The 22,818-nt window shown below is 41.7% G+C and overlaps 2 protein-coding genes across 7 annotated transcripts in view; one reads left to right on the top strand and one right to left on the bottom strand.

Annotated features, from left to right (window-relative positions):
• CDK15 (cyclin dependent kinase 15) overlaps positions 1-17,966 on the bottom strand; it is a 115,001-nt gene extending 97,035 nt beyond the window's left edge. For both annotated transcript variants that reach the window (XM_055290229.2, XM_055290230.2), the window contains exon 1: positions 17,753-17,966. The gene's annotated coding sequence lies outside the window, so the exon portion shown is untranslated. The remainder of the gene's footprint in view (positions 1-17,752) is intronic.
• Positions 17,967-18,038: 72 nt separating this feature from the next.
• Positions 18,039-22,818, top strand: part of ALS2 (alsin Rho guanine nucleotide exchange factor ALS2) — an 88,340-nt gene continuing 83,560 nt past the window's right edge. For 2 of the 5 annotated variants that reach the window (XM_063644884.1, XM_063644882.1), the window contains exons 1-2: positions 18,099-18,340; positions 19,131-19,235. The gene's annotated coding sequence lies outside the window, so the exon portion shown is untranslated. Of the gene's footprint in view, positions 18,341-18,379; positions 18,504-19,130; positions 19,236-22,818 lie in introns of those variants that run through there. The other 3 variants (XM_055290228.2, XM_055290225.2, XM_055290226.2) reach the window with 2 other exon arrangements.

Genomic DNA, 22,818 nt, shown 5'->3' with positions numbered 1-22,818 from the left:
GTAGCCTTACACACATACCTATCTGTCCTTTCTTTATATCATACTGTTATTGCATAATAATATGCTATTTGTTTACTTGTACTTAATTTTCACAAAGAAGTTGATGTTGCAAATTCCAGTGTTATCTTCTATCTCCATTGTTTTCAATAAAGAGTAAGGTTCAAAAGTGGTGAGTTATTGAGTTTTTACTGACTTTAAGAGACCATTCCTGGGGCCCTGCGAATAATATGCTTAGGTTTCTAGCCTTAAATTCCATGGTCCTTGCCTTGATACTAGATTCCTGCCTCTCATTCAGGCTTTCTCCACATCCTGGACTTCACTCCTGAAACAAGATTACTGGTTGTGGATTAAAATTCTTTTAACTACAAATGGAATGCTCAAGAATGCTGAGTGATTCCATATGTGTAGGTCCACATTCTAAATCTACTGGAAAACATTTGACGTGAAAAAAAAAAAAAGACATTGCACAGGCAGGTAAGGAAATCTCATTGCAAGTTGTTCTTGTGACAGAATGGCTTAGCTTGTGAAACAATGCCATTCCAGTAGTCCTCCCCAATCCATGGTTCTGCTTTCCGTGGTTTCAGTTACCCGTGGTCAACCACAGTTTGAAAATATTTAATGAAAAATTCCAGAAATAAACACCACATAAGTTTTAAATTGCATGCCATCCTGAGTAGTGTGATGAAAATCTCACACTAACCTGCCCAGGATGTGAATCATCCCTTTGTCCAGCTTATTCACCCTGTATATTCTTCCCTCTTATTAGTTACTTTGTAGCTCTCTAGGTTATCAGATCAACTGTATCTCGGCGCTTGTGTTCAATAACCCTTACTTTACCTAATGGCCTCAAAGCGCAAGACTAGTGATGCTGATATATTGTTACAGTTGTTCTATTTTATTATTAATTTTTGTTACTAATCTCATATTGTCCCCAATATAAATTAAACTTTATCATAGGCATGTATGTACAGGAAAAAACGCAGTGTATATAGAGGTTCGGTACTAGCTTTGATTTCAGGCATCCACTGTAGGTGTTGGAACATATCCCTCGTCCCTCACAGATAAAGGGGTACTGCTGTATACTGACCACGTACCTAAAAAAGGACTCATCATCTCCAACTGTAGGAATACCTGGGATAGCTGTAGGAGCAAGGAAAGTAGAATACTTCTTACTTCCAGTCTAAACAAAAAAGAAAATTATGCTTCTACAGACCAGATACTTTCTGTTTTTCTTTGCATTTATATGGTTGATTGGTTTCTTGAGTCTGAATGGACTATGGGAAAATTCCAGAAAGGACTTGAACTGATGATGTGATTCCCCTGAAATGAAGAACCACAACTTTATATTTAATTTTCCGCTTTCAATATAACAGCATAAATTTTTAAAAGAATGACTCAACGTTCTTTTTATAAAGAACAGGTTGCAAATATAGCACAATCAGGTCCCAGAGTGAGGCAACTTGTCATGAATTTAGTCCAAGTCTTCTGGCTCTAGGAAGTGAAAATAATAAGGCAAACACATGGTTTACTTACATTTACTTATAACCATTCTGTGGCAAAATTATTAAATAATTTGCCCAAATAAGCAAGATGTGGTAGAACTAGGATTTGAACCAAGGTGGATCAGCTGCAGAGGCCATACTTTTAGCCTACCTCACCATTTTCCTTCTTCATACAATTTACGAATGTGGAGATGATGAGTCATACCAGAGTTTTTGTGCCTGTGCTTGCTTCTGCCTTCCTTCAGTAGGCATTATCACCGAATATGGCTACCATTTTGTATCTGTTCTAAACAAGCACTTTGCATACATTATCTTAGTTAATTCTGTGATGTAGATATTTATTCCCCCAATTTTGGATAAGAAAACTGCAAATTGTTCAAAGTTTTTTAGAGCATAGATATCAGAACTAGAATTTAAACTCAGTGGTGCTGGGATCAGTGGCTCATGCCTATAATTACAGCACTTTGGGTGGACGAGGTGGGTGGATCACCTGAGGTCAGGAGTTTGAGACCAGCCTGGTCAACATGGTGAAATCCCGTCTCTACTAAAAATACAAAAATTAGCTGGGCGTGGTGGCACGCGCCTGTAATTCCAGCTACTTGGGAGGCTGGGACGGGAGAATCGCTTGAACCTGAGAGGCAGAGGTCGCAGAGAGCCAAGATTGCACCATTGCACTCTAGCCTGGGTGACAAGAGCAAAACTCTGTCTCGAAAAAATAAAAATAAAAATAAATAAATAAACTCACTGGTATTGACGCTAGGGACTTAGCCATGTCTCCACACAATAAGGACCTGGGTACTGTGAGTAAGCACCCTTTCCCCTGATACAATGGGTCCAAGAGCTCAGCACATCATTCTTTGTATGTGGGATTTGCTTTTTGGTACTCATGTGAAAAAAACTTCCTCTCTGACAGGAAACATGCATTACTAAAATAGAGGCTGAGGTGAGCTTTCTCCACCTGCTGTCTTCAATTCTATGCCTCTCTAGCAGTCCCTCAGTCAGTGCACACACAGAACAATCAGTCCACTATAGAAGTGCCCAACCTATTGACTAAAGAATGATATCTTTGTACAACTTGTTAATTCCTGTGAAGTACATTAAAACGCTCCCATTAACTTCTTTAATATTATCCTAAAGTTTCTTGCTCTGTCAGAATAAAGTGGTCTGGGCTAGAAACCCTCCTTTTCATGAAGTTCAGCACACTCTGCAGTACTAAAAACAGTAATTTTAGAACTGTTTGAAAAACGTCTTCTGCAAGTTATTACTTTAAAATATGCTGCATGTTTTATGGATGTATAAAATACAAATAAATGCAGGTTGCAAAACCTGATTTGTAAATTTCTGATATTCACAAACTGTGTGGGAGATCCTCTAAGAATTCCTCTTCCCATCTCAATCCCAGGGTGCCTGGACCCTTTCTGGCCCTCTTTCCAGAAAGAAGACAGCCTTGTACCGACAGCACCACTCGGTGGCCAGGATGGAGAACTGACCAAATCAACTTTTCTTCCCTCCCAACTTTTTTTTCCTCAAGACGATGATGCCCTTCCAAACCCCAAACCTCTCCACCTACCTCAATTTTCCTTGGACTTTGCCACTCACAGCCAAGTTGGTTCCACCTCAGGCACCCTTTCTCAAATGTACACAGATCCTTTGTTAAAAAATCTTTTTTTTTCGCCCTATCCAGTTGCTTCATAAGATTTTCTCACTCTTCCAACTGCCTTTATCACATAACATAAGCCTAGCAGTTGCTAGGGCCAGACAAACCAGACTTGGCCCCAAGGCTCTGAAATGTAGAGGGGCTAACCACAGTTTTTAAAAATTAAGTATTTTAAAGCTTTGTATAAATTGATTAGGCCATTCACCCCTCAGAAATTCTGTCCTCCTCCCAGCTCCCAACCCCTAGTATCCAGTTGGCTCCTGCCCATAGCAGAGTCTTCTATAGCAGCCAGGGATGGAGGTGGAGATGCAAAGTAAGAAAAGAAAATGGAAAGGAAAAAAGGAAGGAAGAGAGGGAGGGAGAGAGGAAGAAAGAAAAGAAAGAATAGGGAAAAAGAAAAATATAGAGGGAATATTTTCGCCTGGAAGACCCCTTATGCAGCTCCCTTCCTCACTGTTTCCAATGGGTGCTGGGACTGAGAGGAAGCATAAAGGGACCCCAAAACACTCAGTAGTTAAATGCATAAAAATAATAATCTCAAAATGCAATATTTCTAAAAAAAACTTTAAAATTAAAATAGGCTGGATGCAGTGGCTCACTCCTGTAATCCCAGCACTTTGGGAGGCTGAGGTGGGTGGATCACCTAAGGTCAGGAGTTCGAGACCAGCCTGACCAACATGGTGAAACTCCATCTCTACTAAAAATACAAAAATTAGTTGGGCGCGGTGGCAGGCGCCTGTAGTCCCAGCTACTCGGGAGGCTGAGGCAGGAGGATTGTTTGAACCTGGGAGGTGAAGGTTGCAGGGAGCTGAGATCACACCACTGCACTCCAACCTGGGAAAGAGAGTGAGACTCAGTCTAAAAAAAAAATAATTAAAATAAAAATTAGTGCACAAAAATCCATGATGAGCAAAATAATCAGTATCAGAATTTTAAATAGAGAATAGTGGTTTCCAATCAGCCCACAGGTCCCAGGTCACTGGGCTGCCAGGAGGGCCCCCATCCCCATCCTCCTCTCTGCTCCAGCCCCCACAGAGAGGGTTGATCTCTATGTGAGAACAGATCAACAACACAGGGCTTTATATGTAGCTGTTTCCCAAATTATAGGAATTGTATTAATTTTTCTACTTGATTCAATATGTGGGAGGATATTTTGATATCCATAAGTATAAAGGCACACATTGTTCCTTCTGCCTTGGGCTCCCATATGGCTGGGCAGGGTGCTGTTTCTGCTCACCAACCCCTTCTTCGCTGTGCCCCACAACTCCACAGTTTCTGTGGATCTCTCGGTCCTGGTACCCTGAAACATGCTTTTCTTTAAGCACCGATATTCATGAAAAATGACTCACTCCATACCAAGGGTTTTTTCTTCTCATTTTCTAAATTACAAAATACTGCAAAAGCATTGCTTTCAGCTAAGAACGACATCATAAATCAGTAATTGTAAGTTAGCCCAGGAATTAAACCATTATTAACCTCACTGTTTCTATGGGAAAACAACTCACTTGCAAATAAATATCTGAGGCATGATTTTTTGGTAGATGGGGGACTAATGCTTTTTAAATAAAAATGTATATAGAAATGTATGTGTTATGCATTGTAATATGAAAAAAGAAGCTCTTTAGCCCTAAGCTACTGCTTTTAATTTTTAGAAAAAAAAAAAAAAAAAAAATTTTAAAAAGAAAAAAACAAACAAACCAGGGTGCTTGTAATGCCCAGCTTGAGATCAGAATGCTAGGCCATGTCAACAGCACAGGTTTTGCCAACAACACTGAGACAAGAAAAGAATAAGACAGAGAAGTATAACACCATTAGGCACACATTGCATAAAACTATTCAGATATAGAAGAACATTTTATTTAAATATAGATATTTACATTTTATTAAAATATTTTTGCTTTGATGTCTAATTACTTATAAGTCAATATAGGATTTATGAATGTGTCTCAACAAGTCTCAAACAGCATGTGCTTCCATTCTAAAAATAGCAAGCTAGCATCTGCTTACCTGCAGCTGGTGGTTAGTCATTCAATCCACTAATTATTTTTTGGTATGAGATGAGTAGAAGCATTGCTATTGAAATCATTCCTCCAAACTACCATATGTCATCAGCAGGTCTTTTCTCCTCACTTTGGGCTTTATCTTCTTGCATGAAGTTCAGCCACAGTAAAATACTCCCAGATGTCAATGAGGGGTGAGTGCCCCTTTTCTAAGATCTCATCCACTTAGAATCTCAGCATATATTTTTAAAAAACAATAGTCTAAGTTGTTCTTAACTACCTTGTTTAACTTGAGAGAGGAAATGTAATCTAATTTAGTAAGAATAAAAAATGTAACATGCACACACACACACACATGCACACACATACACACAGTCTCTATTTTAATAGTTAAGTAGAATAAGGTACCCAGACTACGACTGTACTTTGAAAGCACAGAAGATCTTTCTGCGGTTTATTTATCTATTTATTTATTTATTTTTGAGATGGAGTCTTGCTCTGTTTCCCAGGCTGGAGTGTAGTGGCACGATCTTGGCTCACTGCAAGCTCCGCCTCCCGGGTTCGAGCCATTCTCCTGCCTCAGCCTCTCCGAGCAGCTGGGACTACAGGCGCCCTCCACCATGCTCGGCTAATTTTTTGTATTTTTAGTAGAGACGGGGTTTCACCGTGTTAGCCAGGATTGTCTCGATCTCCTGACCTCGTGATCCGCCCGCCTCGGCCTCCCAAAGTGCTGGGATTACAGGCATGAGCCACCACGCCCGGCCTGCGGTTTTTTTAAATGCCTCTTTGACCATCTCTGATTAAACATCCTCATAGGTCCCCTACTTACGTGTGGAATCAAGTGTCGATTCCTCAGCTTGGCTTCTAACTACCTGACTCTTATCATGCCCTACCTACCTGTGTTCGCAGGAGCCACACCAGTAGCTCCTCTTTCTAACCAACCTTCCTTGCTCATCTGACTGAACCTTCATGTGTTTCTCATCTGACATGTTCCCCTTCCTTTGTGCCTAGCCCTCCTTCAAGTCCAGACTGAGGTGCCATCTCTGCTAAACCTTTACTTGCTTCTTTGCCCTCCCCTCCCCAACACTGACTTTCCCCAAGGCTGAGCTCTGGGTCACTGATTGTCTGATTTGTGCGATCTTTTTTTTTTTTTTTTTTTAATTTTTTTTTAAGACAGTCTCGCTGTGTCACCCAGGCTGGAGTGCAGTGGCATGATCTTGGCTCACTGCAACCTCCACCTCCCGGGTTCAAGTGATTCTCCTGCCTCAGCCTCCCAAGTAGCTGGGATTACAGGAGTGCACCACCATACCCGGCTAATTTTTGTATTTTTAGTAGAGACGGGTTTCACCATGTTGGCCAGGCTGGTCTTGAACTCCTGACCTCAGGTGATCCACCCACTTTGGCTTCCCAAAGTGCTGGGATTACAGGTGCGAGTCACCGTGCCCAATCGTGATTTGTTCATTCTAATCACTATTTTTATCATTTTCCTCACAAGATGGTAAGTATACTATCAGGGTATGAACTAGATCTTCCACCTCTTTTAGAGTCCTAATAAAGGCTTGTCAAATTAAGTAAGGGTACTTATATAAATGTGAACACACCTCTCCCACACACGCACATATACACGCACACAGGATGGGCCCCTGGAACCGATGTTTACTTAGTATTCATTCTGATCCCCCTCTGAGGCATATCCCTGTACCACTCTCCCATGAATCTTATCCTCAGTTTTTAATACTGGCCTTCACTGACCCTGTTACTTCATTTCTGTCATCCTCTATCATCCCTTTCTTAAACCGCACTTTTTACATTAGTCCTGAACTCTACTTAACACCTTAGTTTGTCCAGGCGTTGTAGTTCACACCCATAATCCCAGCACTTTGGGTAGGCTGAGACGGAAGGATCACTTGAGGCCAGCAGTTCAAGACTGGTGTGGGCAACACAGGGAGACCCTGTCTCTGCAAAAAATAAAAAAATTATCTGGATATGATGGTACCTGCCTGTGGTCCCAGCTACTCAGGAGGCTGAAGCAGGAGGATCACTTGAGCCCAGGAGGTCAAGGCTGCAGCGAGCCATGATGGTGCCACTGCACTCCAGCCTGTGTGACAGCATGAGACCCTATATCACAAAAACAATAAACAATTTTCTGGGTGTGGTGGCAAGCAGCTGTAGTCCCAGCTACTCAGGAGGCTGAGGCAGGAGGATCGTTTGAGCCTACGAGTTCAAGATTGCAGTGAGCCATGGTTGCCCCACTGTCACTCCAGCTGGGGTGACAGAGTGACACCCTGTCTCAAAAAAATATAAAATAAAAACACCTTGATTCATTAGGGGTTGATGTAGGGAGAAAGCAGAGTATTTGGAGTTTGGAGACCTGGGTTTGAGTCCCTCTCCCACTTAGAATAGTTGAATTAACATGGACAGGTCACTGGGCCTCAGTTTCTTCATCTGTATTTTAGGAATAATTATTCCTAGTATGGGGTTGTTTTGAGGATAAAATGCACACACAAAGAATTTTGCAAATAGTACATTAAAAATATATCATATTGCAATATTATTAAAATTAGTCCAAATATCATCACCTCCCAGAGGCTGCATCACATACCACTCCACACTTGTGGATCACTCTGGGAAAGAAAATCTATTGCCTTCAGTCTTTTTGCCGTTTGAGACCAGGAAGATCCTTGTCTTGTATGACTTTTAAGGATAGGGAATTGGGAAGACCTCTCTTCAATTCCTCCCACTGGGCAGCCAATCAGAGGATGTGAACTATAACCAACGGCAACTGGGTAGGTGACAGAAAAGGCAAGTACTTATGTCTATTTCAATGAACTGCATTTCAACAAATGGTTAAATTGCTGAATCTCAATAAATGAATTCATCAAATAGTAAAGTGCAAGGCACTGTGCTAGACTCGAGAATTTAAAAATAAGTAAAATTGTCTGAGAGCTTAGATTCTAATAGGACAGACAGACAGGTTTGTAAATTAGTGTTATATATGCCATGATAAAAGAACTTATAAGTAGATTTGACCCAGACTGTGCACTCACAGTATTGAGTCTACGACAATATATAGAGAGATACATTTGGATATCTTTTCTGTTTTCCTTTTAAGGTCAGATTCTGTCTAATAGAAAATCTAGCTTTGCTGTCATACTATCTGTCGTCATCATCGTTGTTTTTAAATGCTTGGGTTTGGAGTATCTACTCTATACCTTGACCCCACATCCTCTCTAGATACCGCCCCAGGTTGTGACTCCACAGCAAACCTCGAAGGAGATGTCTTCACTTCCTCACCTCCTATTCTGTCTTTAACTCATCCCAATAAAGTTTCTGTGTTTATTGCTCTAACAAACCTACCTTTGCCAAGTCACCAGAAATTCCGTGTTATCAAAATCCAAAGGCTACTTCTCAGATCTTACCTTGCTTTACTCTTTGATGGCATTTAACACCATAATCATGCCACCCTTTTTGAAAGCCTCCTCGATTCTGTGAAGTGGGCACTTTCTTGGTTTTCCTCCTGCCTCTCTGGGGACTCCTCTGCAACCATCTTTGCTGATTCCTCCTCCCCTGCTCAACTTCCTAATTTGAGTGGACCCAGTGTTCAGTCTGAGCCTTATCTGTACTTTGCTTCTAACTTCATCTAGTCCCTTGGCTTTGAACGGCGGCACCTATCTATGAATAATTCTCAAATCTCCAGCCTGACTTCTTTACAACACCAACTGTCAATTTGACATTTCTACTTGACTGCCTAAAAGGTATTCCAAAGTTTAATAATATGTCAAAAACAGATTTCTCGAACTGTGCAGAGATGGCTTCTCCTTAGTTTTCTCCAGTTCAGAAAATGGTATTCTTGGCTGGGCGTGGTGGCTCATGCCTGTAATCTCAGCACTTTGGGAGGCTGAGGCGGGCGGATCACGAAGTCAGGAGATCGAGACCATCCTGGCTAACATGGTGAAACCCCGTCTCTACTAAAAATACAAAAAAAAAAAATTAGCTGGGCGTGGTGGCACACGCCTGTAGTCCCAGCTACTTGGGAGGCTGAGGCAGGAGAATGGCGTGAACCCGGCAGGCAGAGGTTGCAGTGAGCCAAGATCATGCCACTGCACTCCAGCCTGGGTGACAGAGTGAGACTCTGTCTCAAAACAAAAACAAAAACAGAAAACCAGAAAACGGTATTCCCATCAATCAGTTACTCAGAAAAGTAAACCCAGGCAGCATACAAATAAAATCTCACATCTAATCCATCAGTAAATCATGTCAATTCTACTTCCAGAAAATAACTCAAATCTAATTCTCTATTCATATAGCTGTCTCTCCCTAGTCCAAGCATCACCATCCCTCATCTGGCCTAACGCAGTACCTTCTACTAAGTTTCCCTGCTTCTGAAACCACCTTTGCAAAAATTAAAACAGGAAATTATGACAGTGAAAGTGATCAGACCTAACTGACTCCATCTTGCTTCTAACCTTTGAGCTGTCCTTGTTCATTCCTGGGTGAAGGCCAAACTGACTTTGGGAAGGAAATCAGTTCATGGTTTGACTCAAACAAAATTGATAATAACCCTTTCATGAAAAAGGGCCCCTTCTTGCCTGGGGACCAGTTTGCCTTTGCAGGACTAACAAATTAGTTATAAGACTAGAAATTAGGTTTAAGAGTCATGCAGCCTCTGGCTCCAAGAGTCTGAACCTCCCCAAATTGCTCCTGGGGATAATGTTACTACTATAAAACCTAAGATCAGTGCTTGGGATATTTTGCAGACCCTGCACTGGATGGATCAGCTGACACTACCCGGACCCATAATCTGGCTCAACCAGTTCTGCCATCCCACTCAGGAACAGAAGACAGCCAGAAAACCTCACTTCGACCCCCTATGATTCCATCTCCAATCTTACCAGTCAGCACTCCCCACTTCCCAAGCCCCTACCTGCCACTTTGTCTTTAAAAGCTCCGATCCCCTGAGACTGATTTGAGTAATAATAAAACTCTGGTCTCCCGCACAGCCGGCTCTGCCTGAATTACTCTTTCTCCATTGTAATTTCCCTGATAAATTTTCCTTGATAAATCGGCTCTGTCTAGGCAGCAAGAAAGGTGAAGCTATTGGGCGATTACTTCCTTCCTAAATTTCCTATAATCTATTCAGTCTGAATGAACTCAAACAAATAATATTAATTTTATGAACTCCTAACTCTTAAGTAGACATCTTTTTAATATTCTGTGTAATGAAATGGAAGTACCTGTAAAGCACACACTAGAATGAACTTTGAAAAATACAAATCAGGTCAGGTCATTCCCCCACTTAAAACTTTCTGATGGATTTAGGATAAAATACAAAGTCATACTCTGGCCTACCAATCCCTACATGATCATTGTAGCCCCATTTTGTGCCACTCTTCCCTCTCACCCCTTCTCTGCTAGCTATTTTTGGCCTTCTTTCTGTTTCTCAAACACAACGATTTCTTCCTTCAGAAAACCCAGCAGGATCTTGGACTAGATGCTTTCTATCTTTGCAATCTCCAAATAGAACGAGTGTCCCAGGGCTCAGGCTTCAGACTGCTTCTCTTTTCTATCAATGACTTCCGGTATTATATCTCCAGCCCTGACCATTCTCCTCAACACCAGACTCCTATCCAGTCAATGCCTAGTAGCCATATAAAATATTGCCATTTTCTGAACATGAAAACCTAATACTTCCTTCCCATAGCCTCCAACATACTCTTTTTCCAGTCTTCCCTATCTCAGTAAATGACAGCTCATCTTTTTTTTTTTTTTTTTTGAGACGGAGTTGAGTGCAAGGTTGCTTACTGCAACCTCCGCCTCCCGAGTTCAAGTGATTCTTCTGCTTCAGTCTCCCTAGTAGCTGGGATTACAGGCGGATGCCATGATGTCCAGCTAATTTTTGCATTTTTAGTAGAGACGGGGTTTCACCATGTTGGTCAGGCTGGTTTCGAACTCCTGACCTCAGGTGATCCTCCTGCCTCAGCCTCCCAAAGTGCTGGGATTACAGGCGTGAGCCACCACACCCAGCCAGCTCATCTTTACCAATAACTCAGGCCTTAATTCTTCTTTTTTTCAAAGCTCATGTCTAATCAATGAGCAAATATGGCAGGCTCTACCTTCAAAATACATCCAGAACCAAACTGCTTTTTACCTTTTCCTCCATTGCCGCTTGGGGCTAAGCCATCATAACTATCTGCAATTATTACATTAGCCTCTTACTGATCTTTCTGCTTCCAATCTGCCACTCCTACATTCTGTTCTCTACTCTCCACAAAGCAGAAGAATCATCCCTTGAAAAGGGGAAGCTAGATTACAAAACCTTCTGTGAAAAGGCCTCCAAGGGTTGCCTGTATCACTCAGATAAACCCTTAGATCTTTTCCTGGCCCTATTACCAGATCATTATCTACTGGCTCTTATCTTATCTCTCACCTTCCCACCCTTTTCTCAGCTCTAGCAGCACCACCCTCCTTGCCTTTACAGTTATGTCCATGTGGTTTATGTCCTCACTTCTTTACAGGTCTCTGTTCAGATGTCTTCTTCTTTTTTTTTTTTTTTTTTTTTTTTTGAGACAGAGTCTCACTCTGTCACCCAGGCTGGAGTGCAATGGCACGATCTCGGCTCACTGCAAGCTCTGCCTCCTAGGTTCATGCCATTCTCCTGCCTCAGCCTCCCGAGTAGCTGGGACTACAGGGGCCCGCCACCACGCCCGGCTAATTTTTTGTATCTTTTAGTAGCGATGGTGTTTCATTGTGTTAGCCAGGATGGTCTCGATCTCCTGAACTTGTGATCCGCCCACCTCGGCCTCGCAAAGTGCTGGGGTTACAGGCGTGAGCCACTGTGTCCGGCCCAGATGTCTTCTTAAAAGAGAGGCTTTCCCTGTCCAGTTAATATAAAATTAGACCCTTTGCCTTCTAGTTCCTTACCTTTCTTTGTTGTTCTCAATAATAATAGTAATAATAATAACAACATACATAACATTTACTATGTAACAGGTACAATAGCACTTTACATATATTAGGTCATTTAAACCTCATATCACTCCATAAAGTAGGCAACATTATTATCCGTTTTCTGGATGATGACATTGAGACACAGGGAGGTTAAACAAATTGCGCCAAGGTCACAAAGCTGGAGTTGAAATGTGAGTGCAGGCTGTCTGGCTCCAGCATGGCCTTTTAGCTACTGCGCTATTTGGCCTCTTTATAGCCCTGGTCATTACCGTGTTTTAGATTTATTATCTCCCATTCTTCCCACTTGTTTCAGTTACTGCTGCATAACCAACCACCCCAAAACTTGGTGGCTTAAAGCAACAACTTATTATTTCTCAGGAATTTAGGTCAGGAATTCAGGAAGTGCTTGACTAGGCTGTTCTTCTGCTTCGCTTGGCATTGGCTGATGCCACTCATTCAGCTGCATTCAGATGGTGACTGGGCTGACCTGGAAGGTCCCAGAAGGCTTTACTCATATGTCTGGTACCTCAGTGTTTATCCATGTGACCTCTCTCTTCATATGGTCAATCAATCTGGAGTATACCATGGAAGCTGGCTTTTTAGAGAGAAACATGGAAGCTGCCAGTTCTCTTAAGGCCTTGATTCAGAACTTCATTACTGCCACATTCTATGACTTTAAAAAAAAAAAATCTCAAGGCTAGCCTATATTTGCGGGGAGAGGACACAGGATCCATCTCTTGATGTCAGTGATGTTTGTATGCATGGAAGGAGGAAGTGATGACTTTCATGTTGAGACTCTCTTCCACACCACCAGAGTGTTTGTTCCATGAGAACAGGGACTCGTGTCTATTTTATTGATTATTATGTCTTTTCAGCGCCTAGAACAATGCCTGACACATAATATGTATGTAATAAATATTTATTTTGTCCCTGAATTTAAGGGGCAGGTGAAAGAAGGAGTCTGCAAAGGTAAAGGAAAGGTCTGAAGGAGTAGGGGGAAACTCCTGCTATGACTCCTGGAAGGAGTGTGTCCCAGCAGTCAAGGAAGAAAAAAGTGAAAGGAAGATACGATTGAGAACTAGACCCTTAAAAAAATGTTTAGGGATGGGTGCAGTGGTTCATGCCTGTGATCTCACCATTTTGGGAGGCCAAGGCAGGCGGATCGCTTGAGATCAGGAGTTCGAGACCAGCCTGGGCCACCTGGGCCACATGTGAAACCCCATCTCTACTACTAAAAATACAAAAATTAGCCAGGTATGGTGGTGTGCACCTGTAATCCCAGCTACTTGGGAGCTTGAGGTGGGAGGATCACTTGACTCTAGGAAGTCAAGGCTGCAGTGAGCCAAGATTGTCCCACTGTACTTCAGCCTTGGCGATGGAGCAAGACCCTGCCTAAAATAAAGTTTAAACGCTTTAAAAATAAGTAAAGAGCATATGATTAAAAATTTAAACAGCAGAAAATGGCATAGAGGGAAAAGTGAATTTTCTTCCCCCTCTTGTTCCTGATTCCCCTCCGCAGTGGTAGCCACTCTTTAATGTATCCTTTCAGAGCTAATACATGCATATACTAGGATAAAAATATATGTTATACCCATCTATTTGTTGACAACTGAAATTAAAATCCTGAGTCCCCCACCCAACTGAATGGACCCTCTTTTGGCCAAGGGGCCCCCTGAGAAACCTTAAAAACTAAGTTCCTGGCAACGGCAGAGTCAGACGTGTCTCATTATAACCCCGCCCTTCTGTGGCTTAGACACAAGTGACCAGCTGTTAAAATAGAGATCACAAAACTAATGGAACAGACTCTTTGTGGCAATAAGATACCAAATTACAAACAGGATCTAAGGCCAGCCAGGAAAGGGTTGTCACGCACCCCTACACTTAAAGAATAACCTATGTTCTGGGCCAGGTGCAGTGGCTCGCACCTGTTTGGGAGGCCAAGGTGGGAGGACTGTTTGGGCCCAGGGGTTTGAAACCAGTCTGGGCAACAGAGTGAGACCCTGTCCCTACAAAAAAAAAAAACTAAATTACCCGAGTGTGGTGGCATGCACCTATAGTCTCATCTACTCGAGAAGCTGAGGTGGGAGGATCACCTGAGCCCAGAAGGTTGAGGCTACAGTGAGCCACGTTCGTGCCACTGCACTCCAGCCTAGGTGTCAGAGTAAGATCCTGTCTCAAAGATGAATGAATGAATGAATGAGCTATGTTCTAACTGCCAAAGGTTTCTTTCTTTCTTTTTTTTTCCTAGCAGCTAAACAAGTGCTGGCATTGAGATAAGCAATATTAAAACAATTGCAGCTCATTTACCACCAGACGCTGACTAACTGAGCCTCTGTCCCACAAGCCATAACTACAGCTTTGATTGGACAAGAGACTGATTTCAGTAACTTTCTCCTGATAAGAGACCACCGACCATGGACTGGTTCTGGCTAGTTCACAGTGGCTGAGCACTTAAATGCCTTGTATTCCTGCTTCACCTTAAACATTAAATGCATTACATAATTATAATTGCCCTCCATATCAAAATGATATTATAATTATGTAATGCAATTAATGTTAAGTCTCTATCCCAAAGTGAACATGGGATGCATGTAACATGCATGCTATTCAGTATACATGTGTCAGGACTCCCCTTAGTGAATATTCAATCTGTTCAATGTGTATGTTTAGCCAACCCATTCAGCTCCTGCCTCAATCTTTCCTCCTTCAAAATGCCTGCTAATGGTCTCTACTGTAGGCTATACTTCCAAGCCTGTCAGTATGGCCACCTTGCAGGTTATAACTCTTTATAAGAAAAGAAGTCTCAGCTGGGTGCAGTGGCTCAGGCCTGTAATCTCAGCACTTTGGGAGGCCGAGGCAGGTGGATCACGAGGTCAGGAGTTTGAGACCAGCCTGGCCAACATGGTGAAACCCCATCTCTAATGAAAATACAAACATTAGTTGGGTGTGGTGGCACGTGCCTATAATCCCAGCTAATTGGGAGGCTGAGGCAGGAGAATCACTTGCACCTGGGAGGCGGAGGTTGTAGTGAGCCGAGATTGAGCCACTGCACTCCAGCCTGGGTGACAGAGCAAGACCCTGTCTCAGAAAAACAAGAAACGAAGTCACCTTTCTAGATTTGAGATATTTGTATATCTCAAATTTAGAAAGGTGATTCTTCAGTTTAACTATCTTCCAACCTACCTATCTCTCTCCGGAAAAGACACACATAACACACAATTGGTAGACTACTATGCACAGGACTTAGCATCTAGCTTTTTTCTCTTAACTCCTAATTTCCAGATCATTCCATATCAGTATATAGAGATCACCCTCTTTGTTTTAGATGGTTGCATAGAATGCTTCCATTCTATGACAGTACCATTAGATTACAAAATGAGAAGATGACTATTGATTTCAGTAGACTTAAGGAAAGGGTGAGGAAGACTGGGAAGTCAGAAAGTAGAGGTAGGAAATTAAGTTGGAAAGGAAAGAAGGCAGAAAGTAAAAAAATTAAAGATGAGATAGCAGGTTTATACACTAAGTATATAGGAATAAGAAGATAGGCAGAGGTTGAAAATACATGAAGGAGAAGTGATAAGTAATGGAAATGTAAATAAAAAATGAAATTCTCAGCCCCCCAACCAACTGAATAGATCTCCCTCCACCCTCCTCGGCCAAGGGGATCCTAAAGAAAACCTTAAAAACTAGTTAAGGCCATGATGGGAAGGTAGGTTGGACATACCTCATTATATTCCCCTCCCTTTGGAGTTTAGACCAGCATTAAAGTGTTCTAAACCATTTTCATGAAGTGAAAATAGAGATCATAAGACTGACAAAATAGACTCTTGTAGCAATAAGATTATCCAACTCTAACCTGACTATGGTATAGCATTACAAGACAGATAGCAGGCCCTGAAGAAAATAAAAATATTTTACCCCAAAATATATTTCTTTGACATATTTTGAAATGACCCTGGAAAGCTGTCTCTTGTGGGGGGAATTTGCATTATACAGAATTCCTTTCCTTTTTCAGGTCTTTTCCTGATCCAGGAGAGATTTAACCAAGAGTCTGAAACATTTTAAGGTCCTATAACATATGCTACCTGGAAGCTTCATTTACGTAACAAGAACCTTGGCTTCCACAACCTCCTTCATTTTAACTCAAACATTTCTTTCTGCTAACTTCAACTCTTTGGAAAAGCTTAGCTTTTTCAACCCATCATAAAGTCTCTGAATCCACCTATGATCTGTGAGCACCACCACCCCCCCACGTATTGATCTATGTCTTTGCCTATAACTTCTGTCTCTCTAAAATGTATAAAACCAAGCTGTAACCCTTGGGCACATGTTCTCAGGGCTTCTTGAAGCTGTGTCCCAGGCCATAGTTACTCATGTTTTGATCAGAGTATATTCAATCTCTTCAAATATTTTACAAAGTTTGTCTTTTTTCATCAACAGAACAAAGTCTTTCCTTTGGGGAGATTGGAGGGATTCTGAGTTCAGGTGGCGTCATTAACCTTGAGAGGACAGAACACCTCTTCTAAGAAGAAAGAGGGAGAAGAAAAGGACTCGGTGAAAAGAAGCCGGGCTTGGTGGCTCGCGCCTGTAATTCTAGCACCTTGGGAGGCTGAGGTGGGTGGATCACTTGAGGTCAGGAGTTCAAGACCAGGCTGGCCAACATGGTGAAACCCCATTCTACTACAAACACAAAAATTAGCCGGGCGTAGTGGCGGGCACCTGTAATCCCAGCTACTCGGGAGGCTGAGGCAGGAGAATCGCTTGAACCCGGGAGGCGGAGGTTGCAGTGAGCCGAGATTGCACCACTGCACTCCAGCCTGGTCGACAAATCGAGACTCCTTCTAAACAAAACAAAACAAAGCAAAACTGGTTGCAGGTAGGTTTTGTGGTAGTGGCTGATGGGATTTGGGATTTAAGGAAATTCACCTCTAGTGGTCTCACTTTCCTCAGAGATATGAGACAAAATTTTTTATTTTTATTTTTACCAAAGCGGGTGAATGAGTAGAGTTCAGTAAGAGGTTAGAAGAGCATGAGGGCTGGGAACAGCAGGGAAGGGGAATAGGAGATAATCTGAGTAGCAATGTGTAAACGTGACTGTCTTAGGCTTAGCAATATTGTGTAGTCACACGTGGAAGTCCCGACTGAAGTTGGACACTTTTGGTTCGCAGTGGTGCCTGTTCTCAGGGTTGTGTGATTTTCTGCACCGATGCAGGAGTGAGCAAGGTTGGTTGAACTTTTGCAGACTAACAGTTTTGCAGGTGGGCGAAGGATCAGGGAGGAAATTGAGTTGAGGGTGTTGGTGAATATGATATAGGAGTTTCAGAACCTGACTACACATCTGTCGTTGATGGTCTAAATATTTGCATGTTTGCAGGTCCAGCGATGGCACAATGCCTAGCAGCAGAAGGTTTGCACCCACTGTGCGACATGAGTGGCGGCTCTGGAAAATCATAAAATCATGGGAGGACTTGGGAGTGAAGGCTGGGTGGGGTGGGACTGTGGCTGCGAAAAACAGTGTTAGGAAACTGTGCGCGGGACAAGAAAGCTGATTTTACTGATTGTATATTGGGGAGTCCTACGGGAATCATTGGAGAGGCCAACTCATTTTCTCCTATCCCACCCCATCTTTTGGGGTTGCAACTAACCTGTAAGTTTACACATTGCGGTACAATGGCAAAACGGGGCCGCGAGGCGATGACGTCATTCGCGGGAGACCGGGGGGGGAGCAGCGACCACCGTTAGGGTACTGTCCATAAAGGCAGTTTGAAAATATTTCAGCCTTTTTACTTTCATACTTCCGGCCCTTGCAGTTTGAGGTGGTAACAAACGACTGCTGCTGCCAACCACTCTCACCACTGCCTGTTACCACGGAAGCGCTCGCGTAGCTAGGCTTGGACAACTCTATTCTACGTCATCGTCAAAACGCATCCCAGGACTGATAGCTCCGCCCTAACCTAAGGGAGGCGCTGTGCTCCCAAGTACGTAGCCTGCAGTGCCTAACGCATTCTCAGTAATTTTGACCCCCAACAGACGCCGTCGACAGTCTCCCAAGAACAATTCCCAGGAGATACGATTCCAAGAGCCGCCCGCGCCCTCGTTTACCTTCGCTAGTTGCCCTGCAGCCCCGCCCTGTCCGGAGGCCCCGCCCCCCGTGAATCAGCTGATCCCGCGGACCCACGGGGTTGCCAGGCTCGCGCCGGATGCAGAGCGCCGTGCTGCCGGTAGAGCTTCAGGTGAGCGAGCGCGGGTCCCGGGTTGGCTATTGGCTAAGGAGGGCTTATCGGCTGGGACCCCTTGTAAGCGGAAGGCCGGGGACAGGGAGCTAGGCGGAGGCTGTGGTCGAGGCCGGAGAGCGCGCTGCGGGGGCCTGCGGAGACGGCGCCCGCATCTTCCCAGGTCTGGGTGCGATCGACTGCTCCTGCCGGTCCAGCAGCGCCCGAGGCGGCCCCTGCCTTGGCCCCAGGTTCTCCCACTTGCCCCGGTCTCTCCTTCCCCAGACTGGGCGCCGCTGCAGTGGTCTCAGCCGCGTGAAATTCCTTCAGGCCCCCTCTTCCCGCCTCCACCCACGCTGCCTTCCAGCTATTCATTCATGAGAATTTCTTTAATGCCCACACTAGGCGCTGAGCTGATAAACGGGTCCGTGGCCGGGAACCCTGCTGAGTGTCCCTGGCGGCCTTGCCACAGGGTGCAAATCGCGTTGAAGAGTGAACCAAGGGTTACTTGAAAAGGCGGTTGCGGAGAAAGAAAATGGCTTTGATAATAAGAATTAGTAGTTTAGGCAAATCTTTGAGCGTATCAAGTAATTCATCAAGAGGAGAAGATAAGTTATTTTGAGAAGCGAAGCCAGAAAAATAACACAGGTCGTTGACGCTGGTGTTGGTCCTCGGGTAATAGGGCTACTTTGGAGACAGGCAACAGTAGACTGGTAGAGTTGTACTATTGCTTAAGGCTTTGATGGTGGAAGAGAAAAAACACTCTTGTTGAAGTGGCATATCCACGAACAGTGCTTTCTTTCTGGTTTAGGATGGAGAAAGAACTGACTGCTGTACCCAAATGAAGATCTTTACTCAGTTACCCTTATATTTGGCTGTACGGAATAAAATTGTGTGATGTGTTTATTCTGAGCAGGTACAAAACTTCAGCAAACCTATTGGTCCCACATTTTCCCCTCCATTTATCATATGATTTGGAGTGACCGGTTGACCTTTGAGTTAATGAATAATTTAAAGCCGTGAAAAATTTGTTTTTGCAGTAAACTACCGTGTTTTAACCTTAATAACATAAGCATAGTGGTTAAGATTCTAGGCTTTGCATGTGAACATACCCAGAGTCACATCCATTTACATCTTTGATTTTGGGCAAGTTATTTAATCTCTCTGCCTCAGTTCTCTTGTCTCTAAATTGGGGATAAAAATGTTTTCCTGATAACAGTACCTTTACATGTAATGGTTCATGTATCGTATTTATTACAGTGCCTGCTTTATGGTAAATATCCAATACATATTAGCTATTTTTATAATTAATTCCTCCCAGTACATCATGATCCAGACTGACTCTTTTCCTAAGTGATGGGGAAGCGAACTGAGCATTTTAAGGAAGTAGCTATAAAATATGATTTCAAGTTGTTCTGTGGTAATTTTGGTATTCCATAGGACATTTTAATGTGAAAAAGATACTGACAGAATCCATACGTGGTTTGAATTTATTAGTTTCTAAACTATGACCAGTATTAGCAGATTTAAAATTCATAATTAAAGCAAGAAAACGTCAAAGCTGTTTAATAGTGTTAAAGTTTGAAACTATAATGATCCAGAAAAATGAAATACCAAACAGATAATTTTGGGAAAAAAACAAAACTTGAGTGGCATTATGCAGGCCATTTATGTTTTAAACGTACACAATATAAACAGGAATCCCTTCTCTCCAAATTTCAGTTTTTCAGAATTTGGGCTGTCATTTGAAACACTTACTTTGGGCACTTTGACTGTTAAAGACGCAAAGGGTATGCTAAGAACTTCAATGAGTCTTGATGTTAGTGTTTTTGTAATTAGGTAGAATCTCCTACCTTTTCATGAAAAATGTGGGTTTAAAGCAGTAGCTGCTGGGTCCATTCTAATGATAATCTCAAAAATGTGACTGACTTGTAAAAATCTACAATTATTTATTAATGTGAGACTAGGTAAAGTATGAGTTGAAAAACTAGGAAGGAAGGCAGAGTGGTGATTTTTAAGCTTGTATAAAGGAAGGCCTGCTTTGGGTACTATGAGGTACCTTTCTCACTCAGAGGCATGCTGTGAGGATTTGTGACTTTTGAATCATTTAGCTCTTTTTATAACTTTGTGGATTAAATCTACCACGTATTTCAAGTGTATTCAGGATATGAATTTTCCTGGTAGAGTTTCAACAGATTTTTTTCTCTTAACCCTTCATTGATGACCAAACAATTTTGTTGTCCGTAATAAGAAAGGACTCGGTTTTGTAGGGTGTCAGTCCTTAAGAAAATGTTAGGTAGCCATCAATAAAATAGCAACAATCTCTGGCTTGTTTGTTTTTCATATTGCATTTAATTTTCCTTTCCCTGTCTCTTATTCCTCTGTATATGTGATGGTGCTTTCTTTAGCTTATGTCTTGATGTTTGCCTGCATGTAGTGAACTGATTGATCCAGGTGGGTAGAGGAAAAAATATTTAAATTGGTAGTTTTTGGAGCTATTGTGTATTTCTTTTAAATTTGGAGAAAATTTACAGTTTTCTCAACACCTATGAGAAAAAGACTGGAGTTTATTGGCAGAGGTTCTCTTAGCTGCTAGTGAATTATGTCCAGAGAGAAGATCCGTTTTCGTCTCATTAATTCCACAAATTGATCATCTCATGTTTCCCTTAATTATCACATTTTAAATATTTTTCTTTTGAGTCATCACACAGTTCTTCAGTTCACATGGCCTCCCTATCAGGAAGAGAGTGGTTTAGACTCAATAATGGTGTTTGGGTGGGCTAACATTCACTCCAGGATTTTTTTTTTCTTCTATAGCCTAAATTTTTATGGAGCCAAGATCTTAACTAAACTTGGGGCAATTGCCTAAGCAAACACATAACAAGGATGATTATAGCAGCTCTTTAAAAGAGGAATAAAGTAGAGCAGTCCAACTGTAAAGATTAGTAGGGAAATGGATAAACTGGTTTATTCATGCAATTCAATACTATCTTCTCATAAAAATGAATGAGCTAGATCTATACTTACCAACATATATACATCTCAAGTATGTAATACTGGGTGAAAAAAGCAAAATGCTAAAGGATTTATACAGTAAGATGCATTTGTATACACTTTAAAAGCAACATAATAGCATGCATTATTTATTGATATGTGTGTATCTAATGAAAGTACATAAAAGTAAATATAAAAACGTGGGAATGGGATACATTAACTTTAGAAATAGTAACTAATTCTGAGTGGAGTTTCTTCACCTCTGTAACTTGTTTTTTCTTGTATTTTAAAAAAGAGCTGAAGCCAATGTGAAAATATATTGGTATGTGTTAAAACTGGATGATGAGTACATAGATTTGTTATTTATTTTTACAGTTTTATGTATAGTTAAGATAGTTTGTGAAACTAGCACTTTAACATTTTTATTTATAATCAGGACTGTTTCCCAATATGCTTGCTTTATTTTACTTTGTACCCTCAAATTAGGAGACTGTGGAAAAAGAACTCTTCTCTACCTGCAATAAGAAAGGAATGTGCCAGTGCAGCTCCACTATGTAAAGCTTTTCTAAGGAGAGGAGACAGACCAATTATTTGTTCAGTTTTGCTTTGCTGTTTGTGCTCCTGGGAAAATGCTTTCTTTAGGACATGAAGCCTGCAGGGGAATTAACATTCTAGAGATGCTTGGGAAATGTAGGCATATACCAATCATGAACTCTGGAAGTATAGGGGAGCAAGTTGTATAATAAGGCCCTGAAAGGAATTTGGACGTAGAGTGACTCAGATACAAAATTACTACAGATTTGTGTAGTATTAACATTAACACTTTAAAAAGCTTAGCTTGGTTACATTTTATTACAATGTAGTTATCTTGAGTTTATACTTTGAATGCAAGTATCCTAGTTATTGCTCAAAGAAAATAATTGTCTCTATAGATATTAGTAAGTAACCTGATGACAATGTGTTAAATGGTTGACTAATACATTTAGTAGTTGATCCCTAATGTAACCTCAGTATTTAAACTTGTGAGTTAAACGATATTTTCATTTCTAATAAAGAATACCTGCTACTAGCACTGTTAAAGTAAGTGAAACTTGTATCATCAGAATAATATTTTTTAGTATGAGTAGTTCCTGTTTAGTTATGTGGCCCCTGAATGATCCTAAGCACTAAGTGTTAGCAGTTAGTAAAAGAAGTCATCATACTTTGAACTGTAAATCTAATATTGCCTTTAAAAAAAATTGTGGCCATTTTAATAAGAGAGTAGTTGCAAATATTAAGGGAATAAGTAGTTTGTATCAGGACTTACCAGGACATTCATTGTACCATGTAATAACAGGCACAAATAGTGGCAGTACCTGGGAATTTGAAATTCATTTGTTAGTATTATAATATTCATCACAATGCATCATGGGATTATTTAATAATCCTGAAAAATGTGTTAAAAAATATGCAGTGGGTACAAAAAAGAGCTAAATGGGCATTGCTGGAAACTTATTGTACCGTGT

The sequence above is a fragment of the Symphalangus syndactylus genome, chromosome 8 (genome assembly GCF_028878055.3).
Source record: "Symphalangus syndactylus isolate Jambi chromosome 8, NHGRI_mSymSyn1-v2.1_pri, whole genome shotgun sequence".
NCBI lineage: Eukaryota > Metazoa > Chordata > Mammalia > Primates > Hylobatidae > Symphalangus > Symphalangus syndactylus.
Note: the sequence above shows the minus strand (reverse complement) of the source record. Positions and strands in the feature narration are given on the sequence as shown.